The sequence below is a fragment of the Piliocolobus tephrosceles genome, chromosome 4 (assembly GCF_002776525.5).
Source record: "Piliocolobus tephrosceles isolate RC106 chromosome 4, ASM277652v3, whole genome shotgun sequence".
Classification (NCBI taxonomy): Eukaryota; Metazoa; Chordata; class Mammalia; order Primates; family Cercopithecidae; genus Piliocolobus; species Piliocolobus tephrosceles.
In genome coordinates, this window is record NC_045437.1 from 95,733,310 (window position 1) to 95,742,398 (window position 9,089).

The following is a 9,089-nucleotide window of genomic DNA, read 5'->3' on the forward strand; positions in this document are numbered from 1 at the left end:
CACGGTGGCTCATGCCTATAATCCCAGCACTTTGGGAGGCCAAGGCAGGTGGATCACAAGGTCAGGAGACTGGAACTATCCTGGCTAATACGGTGAAACCCCGTCTCTACTAAAGCTACAAAAGAAAATTAGCCGGGCATGGTGGGGGGCACCTATAGTCCCAGCTACTCAGGAGGCTGAGACAGGAGAACGGCGTGAACCCGGGAGGCCGAGCTTGTAGTAAGTGGCAATTGCGCTACTGCACTCTAGCCTAGGTCACAGAGCAAGACTCCATCTCAAAAAGAAAATATTAGCATATTTTAAATTAATACTATTTATTATAATATAGTACATTATAAACTCAAATACAAATTAGTATTTGTAATATAGTTAACATTTCAATCACTTCCTTAAATAATTTGACTATTCATATTGACATTTTATAGCTTCAGTGGCTAGAACTAAAATAGAAAAGGGGCTGGTCGAGGTGGCTTACGCTTGTTATCTCTGCACTTTGGGAGGCTAAGGTCAGAGGATCGCTTGAGCCCAGGAGTTTGAGACCAGCCTGGGAAACGTAGCAGGACACCATCTCTACAAAAATAAAAATTAAAAATCATAAAATTTTAAAAATAGGCAAGGGCTAAAGGCTGTAACAAAGAAACAAAAATATAAAAAGATTAGTGAAAAGATGTTCACTCCTGTTGCAGTTTTATGTAAGGGATTTCCTGCAGACTTCATCATGTACTTCAACTCAGATAGCAACTATAGCTCCCATCTGAAGCAGCTAGCCACTAGTAAACTCTTACTCTTGCCATTTTCTTTCTAGACCAGTATAGGGCAATCTTGAATACCACAGTAGTAATAAAATAGTTATTCACCCTAATGCTAAATTCCTAAAGTATACGTGAAATGCAGTGTCTTATTTCTGTTTGTTTGTGCGTGTCTTGTTTTCACAAGACATAATTATGATTTTTGCTACAGCAAAACCATAATTAACTGGAATTCTACGGATCAGAAAATAGGTTATACAGAAACTGAGGTGAGGGAAAATGGTTTGAAGAAAGAAAATGGGTTGCTAAAAAATTAAGCAGAGTTTGAGGTAGAGAAGACAACCAGATAAAAATGTCCAATGGGCCTCTGAAAACAGCACTCTAGAGTTTGGGAGAGGTCACCACTGGCAATGATGTAGAAATTATCTACTGAAACATAATAATTAAAGCCATGAAACTAGATGGCATTGCCAAGGAAGAATGTGAAAAAGAACAAAAGAGAGTGTATTAGTCCTTTTTCATACTGCTATGAAGAAATACCTGAGACTGGGTAATTTATAAAGAAAAAGAGGTTTAGTGAACTCACAGTTCCACATAGCTGGGGAGGCCTCACTATCATGGTGAAAGGTGAAGGAGAAGGAAAAGCATGTCTTACATGGCACCAGGCAAGAGAGGGTATGCAGGGGATCTGCCCGTTATAAAACCACCAAATCTCAGGAGATTTATTCACTATCATGAGAACAGCATAGAAAAAACCCACCCCTATGATTCAATTATCTCCCACCAAGTCCCTCCCAGGACACATGCTGATTATGGAAGCTACAATTCAAGATGAGATTTAGGTAGGGACACAGGCAAACCATATCAGAGAGCTTGGTACATTTTTAAGGATTTCCAACAGACAGAAAAAAGAGGTCTGATTTAAGGGAGGGGGAACATCCACTATTATGCAGCCACACTACTTGGCCTCTCAGGAGCATGTTTCCCTTTCATTCATTTTTCTCTTTTATTCTTGCTATGCCAATCCCAATTTATTCTATTTTGCCCACTTCACTCTGGGAAGGGTGAGCTACTCCCAGCTCCAGGGGTAAATCCTAATTTACCTAAGCTGATCATTGTGCTCCATTTGTCTTGTCATAGATTGGCATGCATATCTCTATATATAATATATGTGTGTATATATTTGTATATGTTATATATAATTGTGTATATGTTTATATATATATACACACAGTAGTTCTGGCCCATGCATTGTGAGGGAAAACCTGCTGTAGAGACTTCTGGGAAAGAGTTTCGCTGCTGAAAGACACATGAGAAATGAAGTTCCCCTTCTTCTGGCTGTTGTTCCTTTTGGAACTGCAGCAGCCATCTTGTGGTATTGAAGAAAACTATGTCAGAATGGCAGAGTAGAAAATGGAAAGGACCTGGGTCCTCAATCACATCATTAAATTGTTGATGAGTTACCCTTGAGACAAAATACTTCAGGACTATGGAAGATAACTTTTTCTCGGTGTTTAAATTAGCCTAGTAAGGATTTTCTGCAGCCCAAAGTGCACATTAATATGCAAAATGCAGCCAGAGTTAAGAAGAGTCAGATCAACCTTATCAAATGTTCTTGATAGTTGAAGAAGAAGAAGAAGAGTCATTCTTGGTTTAGGTCCAAATAGAAAGTGAAAAACTCAAAATCCTTAATTTTATTTTAATACGTATGTGCTATGTATAACACATATAGCTTAAAAGGACATTTTAGTCATATTTCTTCAAATAAATGAAGAAATATATCAAGTAAGGTTTAATCAGAAAAGAACTATTAGGAGACAGATGATTATGATGACTAGATAGAAAGATAGATAGATAGATAGATAGATAGATAGATAGATAGATAGATAGATAAGGGGATTCGGTACAGGGATTTGACCTTATTAACTTTGGGAGCTGGTTAAGCAGTCTCTGTAAGGCTGTAGACTTTGCACCTGAAGCTGAAACTCTTAAGTCCATACAGTAGACAGTTGGGAAAGAAGATGGGTCTAAAGTGAGGAAGACCAAGAACTGTCTCAAAACCATAAGCACAACTGGAGCCCCTGAGAACACACTGACCAATATGTCATTTCTTGTTTCTTCTCACCTTAAGGAAATACAAGCCCTCCAGAAAAAAGGGCCTTTCATCAAGGTGCTAAACACACACACCTGGCCCAGGAGTCAGAGACACTGACTCCAGGGGAGGGTAGAACAGGTGCAGGCCTGGTCACTGACTCATGCCAGGAGGTGATCCAATAGACAAGCAACAAGCTGTCTAGGCCATAAAATGGCTGCATCTTCACTTTTGCCCTCTGAATCTCCCACAAAAATGTCCCTGGTGGCCCACTCTAACTGGCAACACACAGGACAGTAAATTCTGGGAAGTGTAATGTAGACTAGCCAAGCTGACACACTAAAAATTCACCAAAACTTGCCAAGTTCTCATGAAATAAATGGAGCCTATTGTTATCATGGTGTTTCTTTTTCTTAATCTAATAGGACAGTCTTTGGAAAAAACATTTACGTATTCACATGCATGCTTACCAAAGCCTTTAGTGGCATCTGTTTTGCAAAATATTTGCATCTGCTCAGCATCTTACTATTTTAATTAGATGTTATAAATAAGAGAGCACTTATCATCTCTGAACTGTATCCTGAACTTTCTTGAATATGCAGATAGTGAGAGATGTCCATTCTGAAGACAGTTGCTTTACAGACATATGCTACTTGTTATGATAGCAGAACACCTTTGCCAAAATACCATATCCTAGTCTCAATTTTGCCAAATATATCAAGAATAAATATTATCTCTGCCCTCGAAGACCAATAATGAAGGTTATGCATGATCAAGGTAATGTGAACAAGAATTGTCTAATATCTGAAAAATCTATTTTAACAAACATGTTTTTCTGTGTTACAGTGAATGAAAGACTCAGCAGTGAATAAATCATAGACATCAGTACTATATACAAAGGTCAAAGTTAAGAAATACACATATATGTTAAATGAGATTGATGAAGTCAATAATTAACCTGTATCTACTTAGGTCAATTTACCTCTTTGTGTCTCTATTTTCTTGTTTACAAAGTGAGATAAATAAAGCAAATTCTAAGATTAACTTCCAACTTGATTCTATATATATTTCTGAATGTATTCATGTATTTAATTCTAGTATTATTTAATACTTTAGGAGTATGGAATAAAACAATTTAAAACATAAAAATACTTATACATAAAATATTTATACATAAAATACTTATACATTTGCACAAATATATTGCAAATGTATCATCATAACAGAGGAATGAACTACTTTATAATTATTTGCATAAACTAAAAAATGTAAATCCAACCAGAAAAATTTTGCATCAAATGTATCACAGAATATTTTTCTGTTTTGTTGTTGTTGTTGTTTGTTTTGACACAAGTCACACTTTGTTGCCCAGACTAGAGTGCAGTGGCATCATGTCGGTACAAGTGAGTCCCCTGTCTCAGCCTCCCGAGTAGCAGGGATTACTGGCGCCCACCACCATGCCTGGCTAATTTTTTGTATTTTTAGTAGAGATCAGGTTTCACCGTGTTGGCCAGGCTGGTCTCAAACTCCTGACCTCAGGCGATCCGCCTGCCTCTGCCTCAAAAATTACTGGAATTACAGACATGAGCCACTGTGCCCTGCCCTGTGTATATTTTTTAATTTGTACAAGGTAATTTTAAAATCTGAAGGCCAAAATATGCAATGAACAAAAAAGACAATGTATTAAACAAGTCTAAATACAATATCTGCTTTGGGAAACAAGAAAAAGTTAATGACAGATAATTGGTTGGGAGGAGATATTTACAATATTTTGAACCAATAAGGAACTAATTTTTAGTATCCCAAAGGAACAATAGTTAACACGTAAAAGGAAAATCAATATAAAAATTGGTAAATGATATGAAGAGGCAATCCATAGAAGAAAATAACTCAAAAGAGTATAAAATACATGAAAAGATGTCAAACTCATTGTTAATTGAGAGAAATACAAGTGAAAATAAAAGGGAGAATTTTTAAAATAAAGCAAGATGATGCTACTTTATATCTATAAGATTGGGGGAAAAAAAGAAAGTCTGATAATGTCAATCATTGACATGAATAAGGGACTACAGAATCTACAAATGGGAGTGCAGACTGGTGCAGACCCTCTGGAGAGCAATTTGGTAACAGTTTGTCAAATGGAATAATAAAGGAAAATAGACCCTGTGACTGAGTAATCCTATTCCTGGGTACATATGGGAGAATTTTCTTACACAGGCTCAGCCTATAAGCAGACATATGCAAGGATATTAATCTCAGGGTTGTTCGTAGTAATAGGAAGTTAGCTAAACTGGAAAGCTGAATGGAGAACTATACAGTCAAAATAAAAGAATGGGGAGATTTATGAAACCAAAGTAAACATTAAAAACCAAAACACCACTGTTAAAAATTATAAAGAAATTAGAAACAGCATGGGGCAAAACAACCACAGCTGAAAATCAAATCAGCAGCCTAGAGAGACAGACATAAGACAATGACCGCAGATGCAAAATAAGAAAAACAGATTGAGGCCGGGCGCGGTGGCTCACACTTGTAATCGCAGCACTTTGGAAGGCCAAGGCGGACAGATCACCTGAGGTCGGGAGTTCAAGACTAGCCTGGCCATCATGGTGAAACCCTGTCTCTACTAAACATACAAAAATTAGCCGGGCATGGTGGTGCATGCCTGTAATCCCAGCTACTCGAGAGGCTGAGGCAGGAGAATTCCTTGAATCCAGGAGGCGGAGGTTGCAGTGAGCAGAGATCATGCCACTGCACACTAGCCTGGGTGACAGAGTCAGACTCCGTCTCAAAAAAAAAAAAAAAAAAAAAAAGATTGAAGAAATTATATAAGAGATTATAGAAAAAGAGGACAATTAAACAGAAAATATATTCATAGATACTATTTTCTTAAAACAACTTTCATAAATGGAAGAAATAATGCAATCTGCAGTGTGAAAAAGTATACAGATTATCAACATAAACACATACTCTGGTTAAGTTACTGAAATTAAGAATAAAAAGTTCTTCGTGTTTCCTTACAAAACAACTTAACTACATGAGGAAAAAGGCTGTTAACAGCAGATGACGTAGCAATAGCTACAAAAGGCTGAGGGAAATAAAGTTCGACCTCTGCACATGATATTCAGTCAAGGGGATACACAGATGAAAGGCAGGTGTTCTAAGACCTCACTGAACTGGGAGAACACTGAAGTCTCTGCAAAATCTATTGGATGACAGAACCGACTCAACCTCGAGATTAAAGGATTGCATTGGGGAGTTATACCCGATATAAATGATGAATTGATGGGTGCTGATGAGTTGATGGGTGCAGCACACCAACATGGCACATGTATACATATGTAACAAACCTGCACGTTATGCACATGTACCCTAGAACTTAAAGTATAATAAAAAAAATAAAAAAAAAAATAAAGTAGAAATTTTGGGTGGCGACTTGGAGCCCTGGGCCCGGCAGCAGCCCCCGCGCGGTGCAGGTGTTTGCTTAGGCCGGAACACTGGCAGGGGCCCCGGGAGGCGGCTGGGCGGGAGCCAGGCTGGCCTGGGAACCCGGCACCTGGCGCCCGGCGCCCGACGCCTCCGTAGCCAACGGTGCGCAGCTAATAAGACTGGACCCTCGCGCACCTGGAGACCATGCCAAAGCGGCAGGGCTTCGAGTTCTGGAGGTGCACCCTGGGGCAGGGCCGCGCCACGTGGTGGCCGCCATGGTGACCAGAGCAAGCTGGCCTGGAGGCTGCTGAACCGCCGGCATGGGGCGCAGCTGTGCTACACACCCACGCTGCACACCCAGGTCTTCGGCCACAACATCAACTACCGAAAGGAAAACCTGTACTGCGAGGTGTACCCTAAGGACCGGGCCCTCATCCTGCAGTTGTGTGACAATGACCCTGAGGTGTTAGTTCAGACAGCTCTCCTGGCTCAGGATTACTGTGACACCATCAACCTGAACTTGGGCCGCCTACAGGTGATAGCCAAGAGAGCTCACTATGGAGCCTACCTGCCAGACGAGTGGGACCTGCTCCAAAGAATGATTGAGCTGACACACGAGAAACTCTGTTCCCGTCACATGCAAAATCCGTGTCTTCCCAGAGATTGACAAGACTATGAGGGACGTCCAGATCCTGGAGAAGGCCAGCTGCCAGTTGCTGAACTTGCATGGGCGTGCCTGAAGCAGATGGGGCCCCTGTCGGCCGCAGCGTCCTGGGAGCAGTGTGGAAGGCTGTGGCCATCCTTGTGTTTGCAAACGGAAACATCCAGTGCCTGTGGAATGTGGAGGGCTATATTTAGGACACAGGCGTGCAGGGACTCATGAGAGCCGAGGGTAACCCGTACAACCTCGCCCTATTTGAGGGCCGGAGCCCTGTGGTGTGGGAGCTGGCCAGGGAGTACCTGGACATCCTGCAGGAGCACCCCTGGCCACTGTCCTGCATCGGGGCCCACCGCTTCAAGCTGTGGCACCACTCACTGCAGGTACATCAGCAGCTGCCAGAGGAGCTGGCCGAGGTGAAGACCCTGGAGGACGTCGCCGCGTGAGCCAGGAGTTGAAGCTGTGGTGTCAGGAGGAAATATCCAGGCAGGAGGTAGCAAAGACAGCCAGTGACTTGCCCTTACCCTGGATCTGCCAGCCCTACCTCGGGCCAGGGCCCAGGGAGGTGAGCAAGGAGAAGGTAGGTGAGTGCAACAAGCAGACCCAGGAGGTGGAGTGCTGCACAGACGTCCTGTCCAAAAACAAGCAAAGAAGCAGCTGAGGATCCGCCACAAGACCTTCTACCCTATCTGGAGCTAAAATATGCAAAGTCTGACCAATGTGGAAATGTTACAGGGACAAGGGGAGACGGGGTGTGGGTCCTTCTTCTTAGAGCTCCCAAAATGGTGGTTGGCTGCTTCCAAGATGGCGGCAAGCCTCTTGTTCTCTGACCTGGGGTTCTCAGCCTCACCCATTCCAAGGAAGGGAATCTTGGGCCATGTGGTGAGTGTTATATAGCTCTATTAGAAGCCTGTGGGTCACGGAAGAGAACCATGGAACCCACTGATTAGTGTTCAGCTCCATTAGGACCAACCTGGGCACTTAGCCTAGCGGAACAATGGCAAGCCTTTAGCCCCATAGGGAGTGGCCATGGGCACCTCACTGGATCAGGAGGCAGCAGACACACTGCTGGATCTGGAGGGGTGGAAGTCAGCAGTGGGTCTGCCACTGCACACAGCAGTGGTGGATGGTAAGCGAAAGCTCACCTTGAGCCCTAACAAACATGGACCAGAAGAGTGTGCAGATGCAAGATTTAATAGAGTGAAAATAGAGCTCCCATAAAATGGGAGGGGACCCAAAGGGGGTTGCCCCTCCCTGTTCCAATGTCTGGGGTTTATATCCCAATCATTGTCCCTCCCTCTGTGCTCTCAGGCGATAGGTGATTGGCTATTTCTTTACCCACTGTTTTTGCCTAATTAGCACTTTAGTGAGCTCTCTTTACTACCTGATTGGTCCGCTGTGAGCTAAGTTGCAAGCCCCCTGTTTATAGGTGGATGTGGTCGCCTTCCCAGCTAGGCTTAGGGATTCTTGGCCTAGGAAATCCAGCTAGGTCTCTCAGTAACCCAAAGGGTAACAGGTGTGTGTTCAGCTGTGCTGTGGCTGCTGCAAGAAGCAAGCCTCCAAAGAAACCACGGATTGCTTTTTTAAACCAAATTTGAGAAGGCTCTGGCCTGAGCTGTAGGAGCCTCACCTGACAGGGCCTCGAACACCAGGTGGCTTCTTCCAAGTCATGGGCAGTGCCCTGGCCTGAAGGCCCCAGAACCCCCACCCCCTAGGACTGTTGCTGGAGACTGCATGTGTCCTACTTGAGGAAACGCCTTTTACTTAGGGAATCTCCCACTACTTAACATGGAAAGATGCGCTCATGTCCTCTCCTTGGCCCACTCTTAGGACCTGGAAATGCTGCAGCAGGAAGCAGGCCCCAGGCTGGATTAGCCTTGTTCTGCCAACACATGTGTTCCAAAGTAAACAAATAATTTCAAAGATAAAAAAAAAAAAAAAAAAAAAAAAAGAAATCTTGATAAAATGAGAATATTGAATAAATGTATAGAAATAAATTTACCAATGTAGACATTTTGATTGTAGAATACAATGTATGTGTTGCAAACCTTGACAAATTGACAATATAAGCTAGTTAATAAAATATCAGGAGGGAAAATATGGGACAGGGACAGAAAGTAGTTTACTAAATGTTTTATATTTCATAATAAAGAGTCATTAG

At 42.4% G+C, this 9,089-nt stretch overlaps 1 pseudogene; it reads left to right on the top strand.

Annotated features, from left to right (window-relative positions):
- Nucleotides 1-6,474: 6,474 nt before the first annotated feature.
- On the top strand, nt 6,475-8,549 carry LOC111542707 (annotated as a pseudogene).
- The last annotated feature ends 540 nt before the right edge of the window (nt 8,550-9,089 follow it).